Source organism: Symphalangus syndactylus, chromosome 24 (genome assembly GCF_028878055.3).
Source record: "Symphalangus syndactylus isolate Jambi chromosome 24, NHGRI_mSymSyn1-v2.1_pri, whole genome shotgun sequence".
Lineage (NCBI taxonomy): Eukaryota > Metazoa > Chordata > Mammalia > Primates > Hylobatidae > Symphalangus > Symphalangus syndactylus.
Window position 1 is genome coordinate 6,161,126 of NC_072446.2, and position 26,822 is coordinate 6,187,947.

A 26,822-nucleotide genomic window follows, 5' to 3' on the forward strand; every position below is an offset into this window, starting at 1 on the left:
AATGCTACTGTGTAGTTTATATTTGAATATATTCCTTTTTCCAGTATTACCCTCTTAGCGCTCCGAATGTCCACTTGCATTTTCTACAGAAAGAGTGTTCAGAACTGCGCAATCAAAAGTATGGTTTAACTCTGTTAGCTTAATGAACATATCAGAAATAAATTTCACACAATGCTTCTGTGTAGTTTTTATTTGAAGATATTATTTTTCCCAATAGAGGTCTCTTAGCGCTCAGAATGTCCAATTGCAGTTTCTACAGAAAGAGTGTTTCAGAAAGGCTCAATCAAAATTAAGGTTCAACTCTGTTAGTTGAATGCACAGAACAGAAAGAAGTTTCATACAATGCTTCTGTGTAGTTTATATTTGAACATATTCTTTTTTCCACTATTACCCACTTGGCGCTAGGAATGTCCAGTTGCATTTTCTACAGACAGAGTGTTTCAAAACTGCTCAATCAAAAGTATGGTTTAACTCTGTTAGCTGAATGCTCAGATCAGAAAGAAGTTTCACAGAATGCTTCTGTGTAGTTTATATTTGTATATATTCCTTTTTCCACTACTACTCTCTTAGCGCTCCAAATGTCCAGTTGCATTTTCTACAGAAAGAGTGTTCAGATCTGCTCAATCAAAAGTATGGTTTAACTCTGTTAGCTGAATGCACAGATCAGAAAGAAGTTTCACAGAATGATTCTGTGTAGTTTATATTTGGAGACATTCCTTTTTCCACTATTACCCTCTTAGCGCTCCGAATCTCCACTTGCATTTTCTACAGAAAGAGTGTTTCAGAACGGATCAATCAAAACAATGGTTCAACTCTTTTAGTTGAACAAACAGAACAGAAAGAAGTTTCACACAATTCTTCTGTGTAGTTTTTATTTGTAGACATTCTTTTTCCCAATATAGGCCTCTTAGCCCTCAGAATGTCCAATTGCAGTTTCTACAGAAAGAGTGTTTCAGAACGGCTCAATCAAAAGTAAGGTTCAACTCTGTTAGTTGAATGCACAGAACAGAAAGAAGTTTCATACAATGCTTCTGTGTAGTTCATATTTGAACATATTCTTTTTTCCGCTATTACCCACTTAGCGCTACGAATGTCCAGTTGCATTTTCTACAGACAGAGTGTTTCAAAACTGCTCAATCAAAAGTATGGTTTAACTCTGATAGCTGAATGCTCAGATCAGAAAGAAGTTTCACAGAATGCTTCTGTGTAGTTTATATTTGAATATATTCCTTTTTCCACTACTTCGCTCTTAGCGCTCCAAATGTCCAGTTGCATTTTCTACAGAAAGAGTGTTCAGATCTGCTCAATCAAAAGTATGGTTTAACTCTGTTAGCTGAATGCACAGATCAGAAAGAAGTTTCACCGAATGATTCTGTGTAGTTTATATTTAAAGTCATACCTTTTTCCACTATTACCCTCTTAGCGCTCCGAATCTCCACTTGCATTTTCTACAAAAGGAGTGTTTCATAACTGCTCAATCAAAAATATGTTTTATCTCTGTTAACTGAATTTACAGATCAGAAATAAGTTTCACAGAATGCATCTGTTTAGTTTTTATTTGAAGATATTCTTTCTCCCAATGTAGGCCTCTTAGCGCTTAGCATGTCCAATTGCAGTTTCTACAGAAAGAGTGTTTCAGAACGGCTCAATCAAAAGTAAGGTTCAACTCTTTTAGTTGAATGCACAGAACAGAAAGAATTTTCACAGAATGCTACTGTGTAATTTATATTTGAATATATTCCTTTTTCCACTATTACCCTCTTAGCGCTCCGAATGTCCACTTGCATTTTCTACAGAAAGAGTGTTCAGAACTGCGCAATCAAAAGTATGGTTTAACTCTGTTAGCTTAATGAACATATCAGAAATAAGTTTCACACAATGCTTCTGTGTAGTTTTTATTTGAAGATATTATTTTTCCCAATAGAGGCCTCTTAGCGCTCAGAATGTCCAATTGCAGTTTCTACAGAAAGAGTGTTTCAGAACGGCTCAATCAAAAGTAAGGTTCAACTCTGTTAGTTGAATGCACAGAACAGAAAGAAGTTTCATACAATGCTTCTGTGTAGTTTATATTTGAACATATTGTTTTTTCCACTATTATCCACTTAGCGCTACGAATGTCCAGTTGCATTTTCTACAGACAGAGTGTTTCAAAACTAGTCAATCAAAAGTATGGTTTAACTCTGTTAGCTGAATGCTCAGATCAGAAAGAAGTTTCACAGAATGCTTCTGTGTAGTTTATATTTGAATATATTCCTTTTTCCACTACTACTCTCTTAGCGCTCCAAATGTCCAGTTGCATTTTCTACAGAAAGAGTGTTCAGATCTCCTGAATCAAAAGTATGGTTTAACTCTGTTAGCTGAATGCACATATCAGAAAGAAGTTTCACAGAATGATTCTGTGTAGTTTATATTTGGAGACATTCCTTTTTCCACTATTACCCTCTTAGCGCTCCGAATCTCCACTTGCATTTTCTACAGAAAGAGTGTTTCAGAACGGCTCAATCAAAACTAAGGTTCAACTCTTTTAGTTGAACAAACAGAAAAGAAAGAAGTTTCACACAATTCTTCTGTGTAGTTTTTATTTGTAGACATTCTTTTTCCCAATATAGGCCTCTTAGCGCTCAGAATGTCCAATTGCAGTTTCTACAGAAAGAGTGTTTCAGAACGGCTCAATCAAAAGTAAGGTTCAACTCTGTTAGTTGAATGCACAGAACAGAAAGAAGTTTCATACAATGCTTCTGTGTAGTTCATATTTGAACATATTCTTTTTTCCACTATTACCCACTTAGCGCTATGAATGTCCAGTTGCATTTTCTACAGACAGAGTGTTTCAAAACTGCTCAATCAAAAGTATGGTTTAACTCTGTTAGCTGAATGCTCAGATCAGAAAGAAGTTTCACAGAATGCTTCTGTGTAGTTTATATTTGAATATATATCTTTTTCAACTACTACGGCCTTAGCGCTCCAAATGTCCAGTTGCATTTTCTACAGAAAGAGTGTTCAGATCTGCTCAATCAAAAGTATGGTTTAACTCTGTTAGCTGAATGCACAGATCAGAAAGAAGTATCACCGAATGATTCTGTGTAGTTTATATTTGAAGACATTCCTTTTTCCACTATTACCCACTTAGCGCTCCGAATCTCCACTTGCATTTTCTACAAAAAGAGTGTTCATAACTGCTCAATCAAAAATATGTTTTATCTCTGTTAACTGAATTTACAGATCAGAAATAAGTTTCACAGAATGCATCTGTGTAGTTTTTATTTGAAGATATTCTTTTTCCCAATGTAGGCCTCTTAGCGCTTAGCATGTCCAATTGCAGTTTCTACAGAAAGAGTGTTTCAGAACGGCTCAATCAAAAGTAAGGTTCAACTCTGTTAGTTGAATGCACAGAACAGAAAGAATTTTCACAGAATGCTACTGTGTAGTTTATATTTGAATATATTCCTTTTTCCACTATTACCCTCTTAGCGCTCCGAATGTCCACTTGCATTTTCTACAGAAAGAGTGTTCAGAACTGCGCAATCAAAAGTATGGTTTAACTCTGTTAGATTAATGAACATATCAGAAATAAGTTTCACACAATGCTTCTGTGTAGTTTTTATTTGAAGATATTATTTTTCCCAATATAGGCCTCTTAGCGCTCAGAATGTCCAATTGCAGTTTCTACAGAAAGAGTGTTTCAGAACGGCTCAATCAAAACTAAGGTTCAACTCTTTTAGTTGAACAAACAGAACAGAAAGAAGTTTCACACAATTCTTCTGTGTAGTTTTTATTTGTAGACATTCTATTTCCCAATATAGGCCTCTTAGCGCTCAGAATGTCTAATTGCATTTTCTATAGAAAGAGTGTTTCAGAACGGCTCAATCAAAAGTAAGGTTCAACTCTGTTAGTTGAATGCACAGAACAGAAAGAAGTTTCATACAATGCTTCTGTGTAGTTTATATTTGAACATATTCTTTTTTCCACTATTACCCACTTAGCGCTACGAATGTCCAGTTGCATTTTCTACAGACAGAGTGTTTCAAAACTGCTCAATCAAAAGTATGGTTTAACTCTGTTAGCTGAATGCTCAGATCAGAAAGAAGTTTCACAGAATGCTTCTGTGTAGTTTATATTTGAATATATTACTTTTTCCACTACCACGCTCTTCGCGCTCCAAATGTCCAGTTGCATTTTCTACAGAAAGAGTGTTCAGATCTGCTCAATCAAAAGTATGGTTTAACTCTGTTAGCTGAATGCACAGATCAGAAAGAAGTTTCACCGAAAGATTCTGTGGAGTTTATATTTGAAGACATTCCTTTTTCCACTATTACCCTCTTAGCGCTCCGAATCTCCACTTGCATTTTCTACAAAAAGAGTGTTTCATAACTGCTCAATCAAAAATATGTTTTATCTCTGTTAACTGAATTCACAGATCAGAAATAAGTTTCACAGAATGCATCAGTGTAGTTTTTATTTGAAGATATTCTTTTTCCCAATGTAGGCCTCTTAGCGCTTAGCATGTCCAATTGCAGTTTCTACAGAAAGAGTGTTTCAGAACGGCTCAATCAAAAGTAAAGTTCAACTCTGTTAGTTGAATGCACAGAACAGAAAGAATTTTCACAGAATGCTACTGTGTAGTTTATATTTGAATATATTCCTTTTTCCACTATTACCCTCTTAGCGATCCGAATGTAAACTTGCATTTTCTACAGAAAGAGTGTTCAGAACTGCGCAATCCAAAGTATGGTTTAACTCTGTTAGCTTAATGAACATATCAGAAATAAGTTTCACACAATGCTTCTGTGTAGTTTTTATTTGAAGATATTATTTTTCCCAATAGAGGCCTCTTAGCGCTCAGAATGTCCAATTGCAGTTTCTACAGAAAGAGTGTTTCAGAAAGGCTCAATCAAAAGTAAGGTTCAACTCTGTTAGTTGAATGCACAGAACAGAAAGAAGTTTCATACAATGCTTCTGTGTAGTTTATATTTGAACATATTCTTTTTTCCACTATTACCCACTTAGCGCTACGAATGTCCAGTTGCATTTTCTACAGACAGAGTGTTTCAAAACTACTCAATCAAAAGTATGGTTTAACTCTGTTAGCTGAATGCTCAGATCAGAAAGAAGTTTCACAGAATGCTTCTGTGTAGTTTATATTTGAATATATTCCTTTTTCCACTACTACTCTCTTAGCACTCCAAATGTCCAGTTGCATTTTCTACAGTAAGAGTGTTCAGATCTGCTCAATCAAAAGTATGGTTTAACTCTGTTAGCTGAATGCACAGATCAGAAAGAAGTTTCACAGAATGATTCTGTGTAGTTTATATTTGGAGACATTCCTTTTTCCACTATTACCCTCTTAGCGCTCCGAATCTCCACTTGCATTTTCTACAGAAAGAGTGTTTCAGAACGGCTCTATCAAAACTAAGGTTCAACTCTTTTAGTTGAACAAACAGAACAGAAAGAAGTTTCACACAATTCTTCTGTGTAGTTTTTATTTGTAGACATTCTTTTTCCCAATATAGGCCTCTTAGCGCTCAGTATGTCCAAATGCAGTTCCTACAGAAAGAGTTTTTCAGAACGGCTAAATCAAAAGTAAGGTTCAACTCTGTTAGTTGAATGCACAGAACAGAAAGAAGTTTCATACAATGCTTCTGTGTAGTTCATATTTGAACATATTCTTTTTTCCACTATTACCCACTTAGCGCTACGAATGTCCAGTTGCATTTTCTATAGACAGAGTGTTTCAAAACTGCTCAATCAAAAGTATGGTTTAACTCTGTTAGCTGAATGCTCAGATCAGAAAGAAGTTTCACAGAATGCTTCTGTGTAGTTTATATTTGAATATATTCCTTTTTCCACTAATACGCTCTTAGCGCTCCAAATGTCCAGTTGCATTTTCTACAGAAAGAGTGTTCAGATCTGCTCAATCAAAAGTATGGTTTAACTCTGTTAGCTGAATGCACAGATCAGAAAGAAGTTTCACCGAATGATTCTGTGTAGTTTATATTTGAAGACATTCCTTTTTCCACTATTACCCTCCTAGCGCTCCGAATCTCCACTTGCATTTTCTACAAAAAGAGTGTTTCATAACTGCTCAATCAAAAATATGTTTTATCTCTGTTAACTGAATTTACAGATCAGAAATAAGTTTCACAGAATGCATCTGTGTAGTTTTTATTTGAAGATATTCTTTTTCCCAATGTAGGCCTCTTAGCGCTTAGCATGTCCAATTGCAGTTTCTACAGAAAGAGTGTTTCAGAACGGCTCAATCAAAAGTAAGTTCAACTCTTTTAATTGAATGCACAGAACAGAAAGAATTTTCACAGAATGCTACTGTGTAGTTTATATTTGAATATATTCCTTTTTCCAGTATTACCCTGTTAGCGCTCCGAATGTCCACTTGCATTTTCTACAGAAAGAGTGTTCAGAACTGCGCAATCAAAAGTATGGTTTAACTCTGTTAGCTTAATGAACATATCAGAAATAAATTTCACACAATGCTTCTGTGTAGTTTTTATTTGAAGATATTATTTTTCCCAATAGAGGTCTCTTAGCGCTCAGAATGTCCAATTGCAGTTTCTACAGAAAGAGTGTTTCAGAAAGGCTCAATCAAAATTAAGGTTCAACTCTGTTAGTTGAATGCACAGAACAGAAAGAAGTTTCATACAATGCTTCTGTGTAGTTTATATTTGAACATATTCTTTTTTCCACTATTACCCACTTGGCGCTACGAATGTCCAGTTGCATTTTCTACAGACAGAGTGTTTCAAAACTGCTCAATCAAAAGTATGGTTTAACTCTGTTAGCTGAATGCTCAGATCAGAAAGAAGTTTCACAGAATGCTTCTGTGTAGTTTATATTTGTATATATTCCTTTTTCCACTACTACTCTCTTAGCGCTCCAAATGTCCAGTTGCATTTTCTACAGAAAGAGTGTTCAGATCTGCTCAATCAAAAGTATGGTTTAACTCTGTTAGCTGAATGCACAGATCAGAAAGAATTTTCACAGAATGATTCTGTGTAGTTTATATTTGGAGACATTCCTTTTTCCACTATTACCCTCTTAGCGCTCCGAATCTCCACTTGCATTTTCTACAGAAAGAGTGTTTCAGAACGGATCAATCAAAACAAAGGTTCAACTCTTTTAGTTGAACAAACAGAACAGAAGGAAGTTTCACACAATTCTTCTGTGTAGTTTTTATTTGTAGACATTCTTTTTCCCAATATAGGCCTCTTAGCCCTCAGAATGTCCAATTGCAGTTTCTACAGAAAGAGTGTTTCAGAACGGCTCAATCAAAAGTAAGGTTCAACTCTGTTAGTTGAATGCACAGAACAGAAAGAAGTTTCATACAATGCTTCTGTGTAGTTCATATTTGAACATATTCTTTTTTCCGCTATTACCCACTTAGCGCTACGAATGTCCAGTTGCATTTTCTACAGACAGAGTGTTTCAAAACTGCTCAATCAAAAGTATGGTTTAACTCTGATAGCTGAATGCTCAGATCAGAAAGAACTTTCACAGAATGCTTCTGTGTAGTTTATATTTGAATATATTCCTTTTTCCACTACTTCGCTCTTAGCGCTCCAAATGTCCAGTTGCATTTTCTACAGAAAGAGTGTTCAGATCTGCTCAATCAAAAGTATGGTTTAACTCTGTTAGCTGAATGCACAGATCAGAAAGAAGTTTCACCGAATGATTCTGTGTAGTTTATATTTGAAGTCATACCTTTTTCCACTATTACCCTCTTAGCGCTCCGAATCTCCACTTGCATTTTCTACAAAAGGAGTGTTTCATAACTGCTCAATCAAAAATATGTTTTATCTCTGTTAACTGAATTTACAGATCAGAAATAAGTTTCACAGAATGCATCTGTTTAGTTTTTATTTGAAGATATTCTTTCTCCCAATGTAGGCCTCTTAGCGCTTAGCATGTCCAATTGCAGTTTCTACAGAAAGAGTGTTTCAGAACGGCTCAATCAAAAGTAAGGTTCAACTCTGTTAGTTGAATGCACAGAACAGAAAGTATTTTCACAGAATGCTACTGTGTAGTTTATATTTGAATATATTCCTTTTTCCACTATTACCCTCTTAGCGCTCCGAATGTCCACTTGCATTTTCTACAGAAAGAGTGTTCAGAACTGCGCAATCAAAAGTATGGTTTAACTCTGTTAGCTTAATGAACATATCAGAAATAAGTTTCACACAATGCTTCTGTGTAGTTTTTATTTGAAGATATTATTTTTCCCAATAGAGGCCTCTTAGCGCTCAGAATGTCCAATTGCAGTTTCTACAGAAAGAGTGTTTCAGAAAGGCTCAATCAAAAGTAAGGTTCAACTCTGTTAGTTGAATGCAAAGAACAGAAAGAAGTTTCATACAATGCTTCTGTGTAGTTTATATTTGAACATATTCTTTTTTCCACTATTACCCACTTAGCGCCACGAATGTCCAGTTGCATTTTCTACAGACAGAGTGTTTCAAAACTGCTCAATCAAAAGTATGGTTTAACTCTGTTAGCTGAATGCTCAGATCAGAAAGAAGTTTCACAGAATGCTTCTGTGTAGTTTATATTTGAATATATTCCTTTTTCCACTACTACTCTCTTAGCGCTCCAAATGTCCAGTTGCATTTTCTACAGAAAGAGTGTTCAGATCTGCTCAATCAAAAGTATGGTTTAACTCTGTTAGCTGAACGCACAGATCAGAAAGAAGTTTCACAGAATGATTCTGTGTAGTTTATATTTGGAGATATTCCTTTTTCCACTATTACCCTCTTAGCGCTCCGAATCTCTCTTGCATTTTCTACAGAAAGAGTGTTTCAGAACGGCTCAATCAAAACTAAGTTTCAACTCTTTTAGTTGAACAAAGAGAACAGAAAGAAGTTTCACACAATTCTTCTGTGTAGTTTTTATTTGTAGACATTCTTTTTCCCAATATAGGCCTCTTAGCGCTCAGAATGTCCAATTGCAGTTTCTACAGAAAGAGTGTTTCAGAACGGCTCAATCAAAAGTAAGGTTCAACTCTGTTAGTTGAATGCACAGAACAGAAAGATGTTTCATAGAATGCTTCTGTGTAGTTCATATTTGAAGATATTCTTTTTTCCACTCTTACCCACTTAGCGCTACGAATGTCCAGTTGCATTTTCTACAGACAGAGTGTTTCAAAACTGCTCAATCAAAAGTATGGTTTAACTCTGTTAGCTGAATACTCAGATCAGAAAGAAGTTTCACAGAATGCTTCTGTGTAGTTTATATTTGAATATATTCCTTTTTCCACTACTACGCTCTTAGCGCTCCAAATGTCCAGTTGCATTTTCTACAGAAAGAGTGTTCAGATCTGCTCAATCAAAAGTATGGTTTAACTCTGTTAGCTGAATGCACAGATCAGAAAGAAGTTTCACCGAATGATTCTGTGTAGTTTATATTTGAAGACATTCCTTTTTCCACTATTACCCACTTAGCGCTCCGAATCTCCACTTGCATTTTCTACAAAAAGAGTGTTTCATAACTGCTCAATCAAAAATATGTTTTATCTCTGTTAACTGAATTTACAGATCAGAAATAAGTTTCACAGAATGCATCTGTGTAGTTTTTATTTGAAGATATTCTTTTTCCCAATGTAGGCCTCTTAGCGCTTAGCATGTCCAATTGCAGTTTCTACAGAAAGAGTGTTTCAGAACGGCTCAATCAAAAGTAAGGTTCAACTCTGTTAGTTGAATGCACAGAACAGAAAGTATTTTCACAGAATGCTACTGTGTAGTTTATATTTGAATATATTCCTTTTTCCACTATTACCCTCTTAGCGCTCCGAATGTCCACTTGCATTTTCTACAGAAAGAGTGTTCAGAACTGCGCAATCAAAAGTATGGTTTAACTCTGTTACCTTAATGAACATATCAGAAATATGTTTCACACAATGCTTCTGTGTAGTTTTTATTTGAAGATATTATTTTTCCCAATAGAGGCCTCTTAGCGCTCAGAATGTCCAATTGCAGTTTCTACAGAAAGAGTGTTTCAGAAAGGCTCAATCAAAAGTAAGGTTCAACTCTGTTAGTTGAATGCACAGAACAGAAAGAAGTTTCATACAATGCTTCTGTGTAGTTTATATTTGAACATATTCTTTTTTCCACTATTACCCACTTAGCGCCACGAATGTCCAGTTGCATTTTCTACAGACAGAGTGTTTCAAAACTGCTCAATCAAAAGTATGGTTTAACTCTGTTAGCTGAATGCTCAGATCAGAAAGAAGTTTCACAGAATGCTTCTGTGTAGTTTATATTTGAATATATTCCTTTTTCCACTACTACTCTCTTAGCGCTCCAAATGTCCAGTTGCATTTTCTACAGAAAGAGTGTTCAGATCTGCTCAATCAAAAGTATGGTTTAACTCTGTTAGCTGAACGCACAGATCAGAAAGAAGTTTCACAGAATGATTCTGTGTAGTTTATATTTGTAGATATTCCTTTTTCCACTATTACCCTCTTAGCGCTCCGAATCTCTCTTGCATTTTCTACAGAAAGAGTGTTTCAGAACGGCTCAATCAAAACTAAGGTTCAACTCTTTTAGTTGAACAAAGAGAACAGAAAGAAGTTTCACACAATTCTTCTGTGTAGTTTTTATTTCTAGACATTCTTTTTCCCAATATAGGCCTCTTAGCGCTCAGAATGTCCAATTGCAGTTTCTACAGAAAGAGTGTTTCAGAACGGCTCAATCAAAAGTAAGGTTCAACTCTGTTAGTTGAATGCACAGAACAGAAAGTATTTTCACAGAATGCTACTGTGTAGTTTATATTTGAATATATTCCTTTTTCCACTATTACCCTCTTAGCGCTCCGAATGTCCACTTGCATTTTCTACAGAAAGAGTGTTCAGAACTGCGCAATCAAAAGTATGGTTTAACTCTGTTAGCTTAACGAACATATCAGAAATAAGTTTCACACAATGCTTCTGTGTAGTTTTTATTTGAAGATATTATTTTTCCCAATAGAGGCCTCTTAGCGCTCAGAATGTCCAATTGCAGTTTCTACAGAAAGAGTGTTTCAGAAAGGCCCAATCAAAAGTAAGGATCAACTCTGTTAGTTGAATGCACAGAACAGAAAGAAGTTTCATACAATGCTTCTGTGTAGTTTATATTTGAACATATTCTTTTTTCCACTATTACCCACTTAGCGCCACGAATGTCCATTTGCATTTTCTACAGACAGAGTGTTTCAAAACTGCTCAATCAAAAGTATGGTTTAACTCTGTTAGCTGAATGCTCAGATCAGAAAGAAGTTTCACAGAATGCTTCTGTGTAGTTTATATTTGAATATATTCCTTTTTCCACTACTTCTCTCTTAGCGCTCCAAATGTCCAGTTGCATTTTCTACAGAAAGAGTGTTCAGATCTGCTCAATTAAAAGTATGGTTTAACTCTGTTAGCTGAATGCACAGATCAGAAAGAAGTTTCACAGAATGATTCTGTGTAGTTTATATTTGGAGACATTCCTTTTTCCACTATTACCCTCTTAGCGCTCCGAATCTCTCTTGCATTTTCTACAGAAAGAGTGTTTCAGAATGGCTCAATCAAAACTAAGGTTCAACTCTTTTAGTTGAACAAAGAGAACAGAAAGAACTTTCACACAATTCTTCTGTGTAGTTTTTATTTGTAGACATTCTTTTTCCCAATATAGGCCTCTTAGCGCTCAGAATGTCCAATTGCAGTTTCTACAGAAAGAGTGTTTCAGAACGGCTCAATCAAAAGTAAGGTTCAACTCTGTTAGTTGAATGCACAGAACAGAAAGAAGTTTCATAGAATGCTTCTGTGTAGTTCATATTTGAACATATTCTTTTTTCCACTCTTACCCACTTAGCGCTACGAATGTCCAGTTGCATTTTCTACAGACAGAGTGTTTCAAAACTGCTCAATCAAAAGTATGGTTTAACTCTGTTAGCTGAATACTCAGATCAGAAAGAAGTTTCACAGAATGCTTCTGTGTAGTTTATATTTGAATATATTCCTTTTTCCACTACTACGCTCTTAGCGCTCCAAATGTCCAGTTGCATTTTCTACAGAAAGAGTGTTCAGATCTGCTCAATCAAAAGTATGGTTTAACTCTGTTAGCTGAATGCACAGATCAGAAAGAAGTTTCACCGAATGATTCTGTGTAGTTTATATTTGAAGACATTCCTTTTTCCACTATTACCCACTTAGCGCTCCGAATCTCCACTTGCATTTTCTACAAAAAGAGTGTTTCATAACTGCTCAATCAAAAATATGTTTTATCTCTGTTAACTGAATTTACAGATCAGAAATAAGTTTCACAGAATGCATCTGTGTAGTTTTTATCTGAAGATATTCTTTTTCCCAATGTAGGCCTCTTAGCACTTAGCATGTCCAATTGCAGTTTCTACAGAAAGAGTGTTTCAGAACGGCTCAATCAAAAGTAAGGTTCAACTCTGTTAGTTGAATGCACAGAACAGAAAGAATTTTCACAGAATGCTACTGTGTAGTTTATATTTGAATATATTCCTTTTTCCACTATTACCCTCTTAGCGCTCCGAATGTCCACTTGCATTTTCTACAGAAAGAGTATTCAGAACTGCGCAATCAAAAGTATGGTTTAACTCTGTTAGCTTAATGAACATATCAGAAATAAGTTTCACACAATGCTTCTGTGTAGTTTTTATTTGAAGATATTATTTTTCCTAATAGAGGTCTCTTAGCGCTCAGAATGTCCAATTGCAGTTTCTACAGAAAGAGTGTTTCAGAAAGGCTCAATCAAAAGTAAGGTTCAACTCTGTTAGTTGAATGCACAGAACAGAAAGTAGTTTCATACAATGCTTCTGTGTAGTTTATATTTGAACATATTCTTTTTTCCACTATTACCCACTTAGCGCTACGAATGTCCAGTTGCATTTTCTACAGACAGAGTGTTTCAAAACTGCTCAATCAAAAGTATGGTTTAACTCTGTTAGCTGAATGCTCAGATCAGAAAGATGTTTCACAGAATGCTTCTGTGTAGTTTATATTTGAATATATTCCTTTTTCCACTACTACTCTCTTAGCGCTCCAAATGTCCAGTTGCATTTTCTACAGAAAGAGTGTTCAGATCTGCTCAATCAAAAGTATGGTTTAACTCTGTTAGCTGAATGCACAGATCAGAAAGAAGTTTCACCGAATGATTCTGTGTAGTTTATATTTGGAGACATTCCTTTTTCCACTATTACCCTCTTAGCGCTCCGAATCTCCACTTGCATTTTCTACAGAAAGAGTGTTTCAGAACGGCTCAATCAAAACTAAGGTTCAACTCTTTTAGTTGAACAAACAGAACCGAAAGAAGTTTCACACAATTCTTCTGTGCAGTTTTTATTTGTAGACATTCTTTTTCCCAATATAGGCCTCTTAGCGCTCAGAATGTCCAATTGCAGTTTCTACAGAAAGAGTGTTTCAGAACGGCTCAATCAAAAGTAAGGTTCAACTCTGTTAGTAGAATGCACAGAACAGAAAGAAGTTTCATACAATGCTTCTGTGTAGTTCATATTTGAACATATTCTTTTTTCCACTATTACCCACTTAGCGCTACGAATGTCCAGTTGCATTTTCTACAGACAGAGTGTTTCAAAACTGCTCAATCAAAAGCACGGTTTAACTCTGTTAGCTGAATGCTCAGATCAGAAAGAAGTTTCACAGAATGCTTCTGTGTAGTTTATATTTGAATATATTCCTTTTTCCACTACTACGCTCTTAGCGCTCCAAATGTCCAGTTGCATTTTCTACAGAAAGAGTGTTCAGATCTGCTCAATCAAAAGTATGTTTTAACTCTGTTAGCTGAATGCACAGATCAGAAAGAAGTTTCACCGAATGATTCTGTGTAGTTTATATTTGAAGACATTCCTTTTTCCACTATTACCCTCTTAGCGCTCCGAATCTCCACTTGCATTTTCTACAAAAAGAGTGTTTCATAACTGCTCAATCAAAAATATGTTTTATCTCTGTTAACTGAATTTACAGATCAGAAATAAGTTTCACAGAATGCATCTGTGTAGTTTTTATTTGAAGATATTCTGTTTCCCAATGTAGGCCTCTTAGCGCTTAGCATGTCCAATTGCAGTTTCTACAGAAAGAGTGTTTCAGAACGGCTCAATCAAAAGTAAGGTTCAACTCTGTCAGTTGAATGCACAGAACAGAAAGAATTTTCACAGAATGCTACTGTGTAGTTTATATTTGAATATATTCCTTTTTCCACTACTACCCTATTAGCGCTCCGAATGTCCACTTGCATTTTCTACAGAAAGAGTGTTCAGAACTGCGCAATCCAAAGTATGGTTTAACTCTGTTAGCTTAATGAACATATCAGAAATAAGTTTCACACAATGCTTCTGTGTAGTTTTTATTTGAAGATATTATTTTTCCCAATAGAGGCCTCTTAGCGCTCAGAATGTCCAATTGCAGTTTCTACAGAAAGAGTGTTTCAGAAAGGCTCAATGAAAAGTAAGGTTCAACTCTGTTAGTTGAATGCACAGAACAGAAAGAAGTTTCATACAATGCTTCTGTGTAGTTTATATTTGAACATATTCTTTTTTCCACTATTACCCACTTAGCGCTACGAATGCCCAGTTGCATTTTCTACAGACAGAGTGTTTCAAAACTGCTCAATCAAAAGTATGGTTTAACTCTGTTAGCTGAATGCTCAGATCAGAAAGAAGTTTCACAGAATGCTTCTGTGTAGTTTATATTTGAATATATTCCTTTTTCCACTACTACTCTCTTAGCGCTCCAAATGTCCAGTTGCATTTTCTACAGAAAGAGTGTTCAGATCTGCTCAATCAAAAGTATGGTTTAACTCTGTTAGCTGAATGCACAGATCAGAAAGAAGTTTCACAGAATGATTCTGTGTAGTTTATATTTGGAGACATTCCTTTTTCCACTATTACCCTCTTAGCGCTCCGAATCTCCACTTGCATTTTCTACAGAAAGAGTGTTTCAGAACGGCTCAATCAAAACTAAGGTTCAACTCTTTTAGTTGAACAAACAGAACAGAAAGAAGTTTCACACAATTGTTCTGTGTAGTTTTTATTTGTAGACATTCTTTTTCCCAATATAGGCCTCTTAGCGCTCAGAATGTCCAATTGCAGTTTCTACAGAAAGAGTGTTTCAGAACGGCTCAATCAAAAGTAAGGCTCAACTCTGTTAGTTGAATGCACAGAATAGAAAGAAGTTTCATAGAATGCTTCTGTGTAGTTCATATTTGAACATATTCTTTTTTCCACTATTACCCACTTAGAGCTACGAATGTCCTGTTGCATTTTCTACAGACAGAGTGTTTCAAAACTGCTCAATCAAAAGTATGGTTTAACTCTGTTAGCTGAATGCTCAGATCAGAAAGAAGTTTCACAGAATGCTTCTGTGTAGTTTATATTTGAATATATTCCCTTTTCCACTACTACGCTCTTAGCGCTCCAAATGTCCAGTTGCATTTTCTACAGAAAGAGTGTTCAGATCTGCTCAATCAAAAGTGTGGTTTAACTCTGTTAGCTGAATGCACAGATCAGAAAGAAGTTTCACCGAATGATTCTGTGTAGTTTATATTTGAAGACATTCCTTTTTCCACTATTACCCTCTTAGCGCTCCGAATCTCCACTTGCATTTTCTACAAAAAGAGTGTTTCATAACTGCTCAATCAAAAATATGTTTTATCTCTGTTAACTGAATTTACAGATCAGAAATAAGTTTCACAGAATGCATCTGTGTAGTTTTTATTTGAAGATATTCTTTTTCCCAATGTAGGCCTCTTAGCGCTTAGCATGTCCAATTGCAGTTTCTACAGAAAGAGTGTTTCAGAACGGCTCAATCAAAAGTAAGGTTCAACTCTGTCAGTTGAATGCACAGAACAGAAAGAATTTTCACAGAATGCTACTGTGTAGTTTATATTTGAATATATTCCTTTTTCCACTACTACCCTCTTAGCGCTCTGAATGTCCACTTGCATTTTCTACAGAAAGAGTGTTCAGAACTGCGCAATCAAAAGTATGGTTTAACTCTGTTAGCTTAATGAACATATCAGAAATAAGTTTCACACAATTCTTCTGTGCAGTTTTTATTTGAAGATATTATTTTTCCCAATAGAGGCCTCTTAGCGCTCAGAATGTCCAATTGCAGTTTCTACAGAAAGAGTGTTTCAGAAAGGCTCAATGAAAAGTAAGGTTCAACTCTGTTAGTTGAATGCACAGAACAGAAAGAAGTTTCATACAATGCTTGTGTGTAGTTTATATTTGAACATATTCTTTTTTCCACTATTACCCACTTAGCGCTACGAATGTCCAGTTGCATTTTCTACAGACAGAGTGTTTCAAAACTGCTCAATCAAAAGTATGGTTTAACTCTGTTAGCTGAATGCTCAGATCAGCAAGAAGTTTCACAGAATGCTTCTGTGTAGTTTATATTTGAATATATTCCTTTTTCCACTACTAATCTCTTAGCGCTCCAAATGTCCAGTTGCATTTTCTACAGAAAGAGTGTTCAGATCTGCTCAATCAAAAGTATGGTTTAACTCTGTTAGCTGAATGCACAGATCAGAAAGAAGTTTCACAGAATGATTCTGTGTAGTTTATATTTGGAGACATTCCTTTTTCCACTATTACCCTCTTAGCGCTCCGAATCTCCACTTGCATTTTCTACAGAAAGAGTGTTTCAGAACGGCTCAATCAAAACTAAGGTTCAACTCTTTTAGTTGAACAAACAGAACAGAAAGAAGTTTCACACAATTCTTCTGTGTAGCTTTTATTTGTAGACATTCTTTTTCCCAATATAGGCCTCTTAGCGCTCAGAATGTCCAATTGCAGTTTCTACAGAAAGAGTGTTTCAGAACGGCTCAATCAAATGTAAGGTTCAACTCTGTTAGTAGAATGCACAGAACAGAAAGAAGTTTCATACAATGCTTCTGTGTAGTTCATATTTGAACATATTCTTTTTTCCACTATTACCCACTTAGCGCTACGAATGTCCAGTTGCATTTTCTACAGACAGAGTGTTTCAAAACTGCTCAATCAAAAGCACGGTTTAACTCTGTTAGCTGAATGCTCAGATCAGAAAGAAGTTTCACAGAATGCTTCTGTGTAGTTTATATTTGAATATATTCCTTTTTCCACTACTACGCTCTTAGCGCTCCAAATGTCCAGTTGCATTTTCTACAGAAAGAGTGTTCAGATCTGCTCAATCAAAAGTATGTTTTAACTCTGTTAGCTGAATGCACAGATCAGAAATAAGTTTCACCGAATGATTCTGTGTAGTTTATATTTGAAGACATTCCTTTTTCCACTATTACCCTCTTAGCGCTCCGAATCTCCACTTGCATTTTCTACAAAAAGAGTGTTTCATAACTGCTCAATCAAAAATATGTTTTATCTCTGTTAACTGAATTTACAGATCAGAAATAAGTTTCACAGAATGCATCTGTGTAGTTTTTATTTGAAGATATTCTTTTTCCCAATGTAGGCCTCTTAGCGCTTAGCATGTCCAATTGCAGTTTCTACAGAAAGAGTGTTTCAGAACGGCTCAATCAAAAGTAAGGTTCAACTCTGTCAGTTGAATGCACAGAACAGAAAGAATTTTCACAGAATGCTACTGTGTAGTTTATATTTGAATATATTCCTTTTTCCACTACTACCCTATTAGCGCTCCGAATGTCCACTTGCATTTTCTACAGAAAGAGTGTTCAGAACTGCGCAATCAAAAGTATGGTTTAACTCTGTTAGCTTAATGAACATATCAGAAATAAGTTTCACACAATTCTTCTGTGCAGTTTTTATTTGAAGGTATTATTTTTCCCAATAGAGGCCTCTTAGCGCTCAGAATGTCCAATTGCAGTTTCTACAGAAAGAGTGTTTCAGAAAGGCTCAATCAAAAGTAAGGTTCAACTCTGTTAGTTGAATGCACAGAACAGAAAGAAGTTTCATACAATGCTTCTGTGTAGTTTATATTTGAACATATTCTTTTTTCCACTATTACCCACTTAGCGCTACGAATGTCCAGTTGCATTTTCTACAGACAGAGTGTTTCAAAACTGCTCAATCAAAAGTATGGTTTAACTCTGTTAGCTGAATGCTCAGATCAGCAAGAAGTTTCACAGAATGCTTCTGTGTAGTTTATATTTGAATATATTCCTTTTTCCACTATTAATCTCTTAGCGCTCCAAATGTACAGTTGCATTTTCTACAGAAAGAGTGTTCAGATCTGCTCAATCAAAAGTATGGTTTAACTCTGTTAGCTGAATGCACAGATCAGAAAGAAGTTTCACAGAATGATTCTGTGTAGTTTATATTTGGAGACATTCCTTTTTCCACTATTACCCTCTTAGCGCTCCGAACCTCCACTTGCATTTTCTACAGAAAGAGTGTTCAGAACTGCGCAATCAAAAGTATGGTTTAACTCTGTTAGCTTAATGAACATATCAGAAATAAGTTTCACACAATGCTTCTGTGTAGTTTTTATTTGAAGATATTATTTTTCCCAATATAGGCCTCTTAGCGCTCAGAATGTCCAATTGCAGTTTCTACAGAAAGAGTGTTTCAGAAAGGCTCAATCAAATCTAAGGTTCAACTCTGTTAGTTGAATGCACAGAACAGAAAGAAGTTTCATAGAATGCTTCTGTATAGTTCATATTTGAACATATTCTTTTTTCCACTCTTACCCACTTAGCGCTACGAATGTCCAGTTGCATTTTCTACAGACAGAGTGTTTCAAAACTGCTCAATCAAAAGTATGGTTTAACTCTGTTAGCTGAATGCTCAGATCAGAAAGAAGTTTCACAGAATGATTCTGTGTAGTTTATATTTGAATATATTCCTTTTTCCACTACTACGCTCTTAGCGCTCCAAATGTCCAGTTGCATTTTCTACAGAAAGAGTGTTCAGATCTGCTCAATCAAAAGTATGGTTTAACTCTGTTAGCTGAATGCACAGATCAGAAAAAAGTTTCACCGAATGATTCTGTGTAGTTTATAATTGAAGACATTCCTTTTTCCACTATTACCCTCTTAGTGCTCCGAATCTCCACTTGCATTTTCTACAAAAAGAGTGTTTCATAACTGCTCAATCAAAAATATGTTTTATCTCTGTTAACTCAATTTACAGATCAGAAATAAGTTTCACAGAATGCATATGTGTAGTATCTATTTGAAGATATTATTTTTCCCAATGTAGGCCTCTTAGCGCTTAGCATGTCCAATTGCAGTTTCTACAGAAAGAGTATTTCAGAACGGCTCAATCAAAAGTAAGGTTCAACTCTGTTAGTTGAATGCACAGAACAGAAAGTATTTTCACAGAATGCTACTGTGTAGTTTATATTTGAATATACTCCTTTTTCCACTATTACCCTCTTAGCGCTCCGAATGTCCACTTGCATTTTCTACAGAAAGAGTGTTCAGAACTGCGCAATCAAAAGTATGGTTTAACTCTGTTACCTTAATGAACATATCAGAAATAAGTTTCACACAATGCTTCTGCGTAGTTTTTATTTGAAGATATTATTTTTCCCAATAGAGGCCTCTTAGCGCTCAGAATGTCCAATTGCAGTTTCTACAGAAAGAGTGTTTCAGAAAGGCTCAATCAAAAGTAAGCTTCACCTCTGTTAGTTGAATGCACAGAACAGAAAGAAGTTTCATACAATGCTTCTGTGTAGTTTATATTTGAACATATTCTTTTTTCCACTATTACCCACTTAGCGCCACGAATGTCCAGTTGCATTTTCTACAGACAGAGTGTTTCAAAACTGCTCAATGAAAAGTATGGTTTAACTCTGTTAGCTGAATGCTCAGATCAGAAAGAAGTTTCACAGAATGCTTCTGTGTAGTTTATATTTGAATATATTCCTTTTTCCACTACTACTCTCTTAGCGCTCCAAATGTCCAGTTGCATTTTCTACAGAAAGAGTGTTCAGATCTGCTCAATCAAAAGTATGGTTTAACTCTGTTAGCTGAACGCACAGATCAGAAAGAAGTTTCACAGAATGATTCTGTGTAGTTTATATTTGGAGATATTCCTTTTTCCACTATTACCCTCTTAGCGCTCCGAATCTCTCTTGCATTTTCTACAGAAAGAGTGTTTCAGAACGGCTCAATCAAAACTAAGGTTCAACTCTTTTAGTTGAACAAAGAGAACAGAAAGAAGTTTCACACAATTCTTCTGTGTAGTTTTTATTTGTAGACATTCTTTTTCCCAATATAGGCCTCTTAGCGCTCAGAATGTCCAATTGCAGTTTCTACAGAAAGAGTGTTTCAGAACGGCTCAATCAAAAGTAAGGTTCAACTCTGTTAGTTGAATGCACAGAACAGAAAGATGTTTCATAGAATGCTTCTGTGTAGTTCATATTTGAACATATTATTTTTTCCACTCTTACCCACTTAGCGCTACGAATGTCCAGTTGCATTTTCTACAGACAGAGTGTGTCAAAACTGCTCAATCAAAAGTATGGTTTAACTCTGTTAGCTGAATGCTCAGATCAGAAAGAAGTTTCACAGAATGATTTTGTGTAGTTTATATTTGAATATATTCCTTTTTCCACTACTACGCTCTTAGCGCTCCAAATGTCCAGTTGCATTTTCTACAGAAAGAGTGTTCAGATCTGCTCAATCAAAAGTATGGTTTAACTCTGTTAGCTGAATGCACAGATCAGAAAAAAGTTTCACCGAATGATTCTGTGTAGTTTATATTTGAAGACATTCCTTTTTCCACTATTACCCTCTTAGCGCTCCGAATCTCCACTTGCATTTTCTACAAAAAGAGTGTTTCATAACTGCTCAATCAAAAATATGTTTTATCTCTGTTAACTGAATTTACAGATCAGAAATAAGTTTCACAGAATGCATATGTGTAGTATCTATTTGAAGATATTCTTTTTCCCAATGTATGCCTCCTAGCGCTTAGCATGTCCAATTGCAGTTTCTACAGAAAGAGTGTTTCAGAACGGCTCAATCAAAAGTAAGGTTCAACTCTGTTTGTTGAATGCACAGAACAGAAAGTATTTTCACAGAATGCTACTGTGTAGTTTATATTTGAATATATTCCTTTTTCCACTATTACCCTCTTAGCGCTCCGAATGTCCACTTGCATTTTCTACAGAAAGAGTGTTCAGAACTGCGCAATCAAAAGTATGGTTTAACTCTGTTACCTTAATGAACATATCAGAAATAAGTTTCACACAATGCTTCTGTGTAGTTTTTATTTGAAGATATTATTTTTCCCAATAGAGGCCTCTTAGCGCTCAGAATGTCCAATTGCAGTTTCTACAGAAAGAGTGTTTCAGAAAGGCTCAATCAAAAGTAAGGTTCAACTCTGTTATTTGAATGCACAGAACAGAAAGAAGTTTCATACAATGCTTCTGTGTAGTTTATATTTGAACATATTCTTTTTTCCACTATTACCCACTTAGCGCCACGAATGTCCAGTTGCATTTTCTACAGACAGAGTGTTTCAAAACTGCTCAATCAAAAGTATGGTTTAACTCTGTTAGCTGAATGCTCAGATCAGAAAGAAGTTTCACAGAATGCTTCTGTGTAGTTTATATTTGAATATATTCCTTTTTCCACTACTACTCTCTTAGCGCTCCAAATGTCCAGTTGCATTTTCTACAGAAAGAGTGTTCAGATCTGCTCAATCAAAAGTATGGTTTAACTCTGTTAGCTGAACGCACAGATCAGAAAGAAATTTCACAGAATGATTCTGTGTAGTTTATATTTGGAGATATTCCTTTTTCCACTATTACCCTCTTAGCGCTCCGAATCTCTCTTGCATTTTCTACAGAAAGAGTGTTTCAGAACGGCTCAATCAAAACTAGGATTCAACTCTTTTAGTTGAACAAAGAGAACAGAAAGAAGTTTCACACAATTCTTCTGTGTAGTTTTTATTTGTAGACATTCTTTTTCCCAATATAGGCCTCTTAGCGCTCAGAATGTCCAATTGCAGTTTCTACAGAAAGAGTGTTTCAGAACGGCTCAATCAAAAGTAAGGCTCAACTCTGTTAGTTGAATGCACAGAACAGAAAGAAGTTTCATAGAATGCTTCTGTGTAGTTCATATTTGAACATATTCTTTTTTCCACTATTACCCACTTAGCGATACGAATGTCCAGTTGCATTTTCTACAGACAGAGGGTTTCAAAACTGCTCAATCAAAAGTATGGTTTAACTCTGTTAGCTGAATGCTCAGATCAGAAAGAAGTTTCACAGAATGCTTCTGTGTAGTTTATATTTGAATATATTCCCTTTTCCACTACTACGCTCTTAGCGCTCCAAATGTCCAGTTGCATTTTCTACAGAAAGAGTGTTCAGATCTGCTCAATCAAAATATGGTTTAACTCAGTTAGCTGAATGCACAGATCAGAAAAAAGTTTCACCGAATGATTCTGTGTAGTTTATATTTGAAGACATTCCTTTTTCCACTATTACCCTCTTAGCGCTCCGAATCTCCACTTGCATTTTCTACAAAAAGAGTGTTTCATAACTGCTCAATCAAAAATATGTTTTATCTCTGTTAACTGAATTTACAGATCAGAAATAAGTTTCACAGAATGCATATGTGTAGTATCTATTTGAAGATATTCTTTTTCCCAATGTAGGCCTCTTAGCGCTTAGCATGTCCAATTGCAGTTTCTACAGAAAGAGTGTTTCAGAACGGCTCAATCAAAAGTAAGGTTCAACTTTGTTAGTTGAATGCACAGAACAGAAAGTATTTTCACAGAATGCTACTGTGTAGTTTATATTTGAATATATTCCTTTTTCCACTATTACCCTCTTAGCGCTCCGAATGTCCACTTGCATTTTCTACAGAAAGAGTGTTCAGAACTGCGCAATCAAAAGTATGGTTTAACTCTGTTACCTTAATGAACATATCAGAAATAAGTTTCACACAATGCTTCTGTGTAGTTTTTATTTGAAGATATTATTTTTCCCAATAGAGGCCTCTTAGCGCTCAGAATGTCCAATTGCAGTTTCTACAGAAAGAGTGTTTCAGAAAGGCTCAATCAAAAGTAAGGTTCAACTCTGTTAGTTGAATGCACAGAACAGAAAGAAGTTTCATACAATGCTTCTGTGTAGTATATATTTGAACATATTCTTTTTTCCACTATTACCCACTTAGCGCCACGAATGTCCAGTTGCATTTTCTACAGACAGAGGGTTTCAAAACTGCTCAATCAAAAGTATGGTTTAACTCTGTTAGCTGAATGCTCAGATCAGAAAGAAGTTTCACAGAATGCTTCTGTGTAGTTTATATTTGAATATATTCCTTTTTCCACTACTACTCTCTTAGCGCTCCAAATGTCCAGTTGCATTTTCTACAGAAAGAGTGTTCAGATCTGCTCAATCAAAAGTATGGTTTAACTCTGTTAGCTGAACGCACAGATCAGAAAGAAGTTTCACAGAATGATTCTGTGTAGTTTATATTTGGAGATATTCCTTTTTCCACTATTACCCTCTTAGCGCTCCGAATCTCTCTTGCATTTTCTACAGAAAGAGTGTTTCAGAACGGCTCAATCAAAACTAAGGTTCAACTCTTTTAGTTGAACAAAGAGAACAGAAAGAAGTTTCACACAATTCTTCTGTGTAGTTTTTATTTGTAGACATTCTTTTTCCCAATATAGGCCTCTTAGCGCTCAGAATGTACAATTGCAGTTTCTACAGAAAGAGTGTTTCAGAACGGCTCAATCAAAAGTAAGGTTCAACTCTGTTAGTTGAATGCACAGAACAGAAAGATGTTTCATAGAATGCTTCTGTGTAGTTCATATTTGAAGATATTCTTTTTTCCACTCTTACCCACTTAGCGCTACGAATGTCCAGTTGCATTTTCTACAGACAGAGTGTTTCAAAACTGCTCAATCAAAAGTATGGTTTAACTCTGTTAGCTGAATGCTCAGATCAGAAAGAAGTTTCACAGAATGATTCTGTGTAGTTTATATTTGAATATATTCCTTTTTCCACTACTACGCTCTTAGCGCTCCAAATGTCCAGTTGCATTTTCTACAGAAAGAGTGTTCAGATCTGCTCAATCAAAAGTATGGTTTAACTCTGTTAGCTGAATGCAGAGATCAGAAAAAAGTTTCACCGAATGATTCTGTGTAGTTTATATTTGAAGACATTCCTTTTTCCACTGTTACCCTCTTAGCGCTCCGAATCTCCACTTGCATTTTCTACAAAAAGAGTGTTTCATAACTGCTCAATCAAAAATATGTTTTATCTCTGTTAACTGAATTTACAGATCAGAAATAAGTTTCACAGAATGCATATGTGTAGTATCTATTTGAAGATATTCTTTTTCCCAATGTAGGCCTCTTAGCGCTTAGCATGTCCAATTGCAGTTTCTACAGAAAGAGTGTTTCAGAACGGCTCAATCAAAAGTAAGGTTCAACTCTGTTAGTTGAATGCACAGAACAGAAAGTATTTTCACAGAATGCTACTGTGTAGTTTATATTTGAATATATTCCTTTTTCCACTATTACCCTCTTAGCGCTCCGAATGTCCACTTGCATTTTCTACAGAAAGAGTGCTCAGAACTGCGCAATCAAAAGTATGGTTTAACTCTGTTACCTTAATGAACATATCAGAAATATGTTTCACACAATGCTTCTGTGTAGTTTTTATTTGAAGATATTATTTTTCCCAATAGAGGCCTCTTAGCGCTCAGAATGTCCAATTGCAGTTTCTACAGAAAGAGTGTTTCAGAAAGGCTCAATCAAAAGTAAGGTTCAACTCTGTTAGTTGAATGCACAGAACAGAAAGAAGTTTCATACAATGCTTCTGTGTAGTTTATATTTGAACATATTCTTTTTTCCACTATTACCCACTTAGCGCCACGAATGTCCAGTTGCATTTTCTACAGACAGAGGGTTTCAAAACTGCTCAATCAAAAGTATGGTTTAACTCTGTTAGCTGAATGTTCAGATCAGAAAGAAGTTTCACAGAATGCTTCTGTGTAGTTTATATTTGAATATATTCCTTTTTCCACTACTACTCTCTTAGCGCTCCAAATGTCCAGTTGCATTTTCTACAGAAAGAGTGTTCAGATCTGCTCAATCAAAAGTATGGTTTAACTCTGTTAGCTGAACGCACAGATCAGAAAGAAGTTTCACAGAATGATTCTGTGTAGTTTATATTTGTAGATATTCCTTTTTCCACTATTACCCTCTTAGCGCTCCGAATCTCTCTTGCATTTTCTACAGAAAGAGTGTTTCAGAACGGCTCAATCAAAAATAAGGTTCAACTCTTTTAGTTGAACAAAGAGAACAGAAAGAAGTTTCACACAATTCTTCTGTGTAGTTTTTATTTCTAGACATTCTTTTTCCCAATATAGGCCTCTTAGCGCTCAGAATGTCCAATTGCAGTTTCTACAGAAAGAGTGTTTCAGAACGGCTCAATCAAAAGTAAGGTTCAACTCTGTTAGTTGAATGCACAGAACAGAAAGAAGTTTCATAGAATGCTTCTGTGTAGTTCATATTTGAACATATTCTTTTTTCCACTCTTACCCACTTAGCGCTACGAATGTCCAGTTGCATTTTCTACAGACAGAGTGTTTCAAAACTGCTCAATCAAAAGTATGGTTTAACTCTGTTAGCTGAATACTCAGATCAGAAAGAAGTTTCACAGAATGCTTCTGTGTAGTTTATATTTGAATATATTCCTTTTTCCACTACTACGCTCTTAGCGCTCCAAATGTCCAGTTGCATTTTCTACAAAAAGAGTGTTCAGATCTGCTCAATCAAAAGTATGGTTTAACTCTGTTAGCTGAATGCACAGATCAGAAAGAAGTTTCACCGAATGATTCTGTGTAGTTTATATTTGAAGACATTCCTTTTTCCACTATTACCCACTTAGCGCTCCGAATCTCCACTTGCATTTTCTACAAAAAGAGTGTTTCATAACTGCTCAATCAAAAATATGTTTTATCTCTGTTAACTGAATTTACAGATCAGAAATAAGTTTCACAGAATGCATCTGTGTAGTATCTATTTGAAGATATTCTTTTTCCCAATGTAGGCCTCTTAGCGCTTAGCATGTCCAATTGCAGTTTCTACAGAAAGAGTGTTTCAGAACGGCTCAATCAAAAGTAAGGTTCAACTTTGTTAGTTGAATGCACAGAACAGAAAGTATTTTCACAGAATGCTACTGTGTAGTTTATATTTGAATATATTCCTTTTTCCACTATTACCCTCTTAGCGCTCCGAATGTCCACTTGCATTTTCTACAGAAAGAGTGTTCAGAACTGCGCAATCAAAAGTATGGTTTAACTCTGTTACCTTAATGAACATATCAGAAATAAGTTTCACACAATGCTTCTGTGTAGTTTTTATTTGAAGATATTATTTTTCCCAATAGAGGCCTCTTAGCGCTCAGAATGTCCAATTGCAGTTTCTACAGAAAGAGTGTTTCAGAAAGGCTCAATCAAAAGTAAGGTTCAACTCTGTTAGTTGAATGCACAGAACAGAAAGAAGTTTCATACAATGCTTCTGTGTAGTATATATTTGAACATATTCTTTTTTCCACTATTACCCACTTAGCGCCACGAATGTCCAGTTGCATTTTCTACAGACAGAGGGTTTCAAAACTGCTCAATCAAAAGTATGGTTTAACTCTGTTAGCTGAATGCTCAGATCAGAAAGAAGTTTCACAGAATGCTTCTGTGTAGTTTATATTTGAATATATTCCTTTTTCCACTACTACTCTCTTAGCGCTCCAAATGTCCAGTTGCATTTTCTACAGAAAGAGTGTTCAGATCTGCTCAATCAAAAGTATGGTTTAACTCTGTTAGCTGAACGCACAGATCAGAAAGAAGTTTCACAGAATGATTCTGTGTAGTTTATATTTGGAGATATTC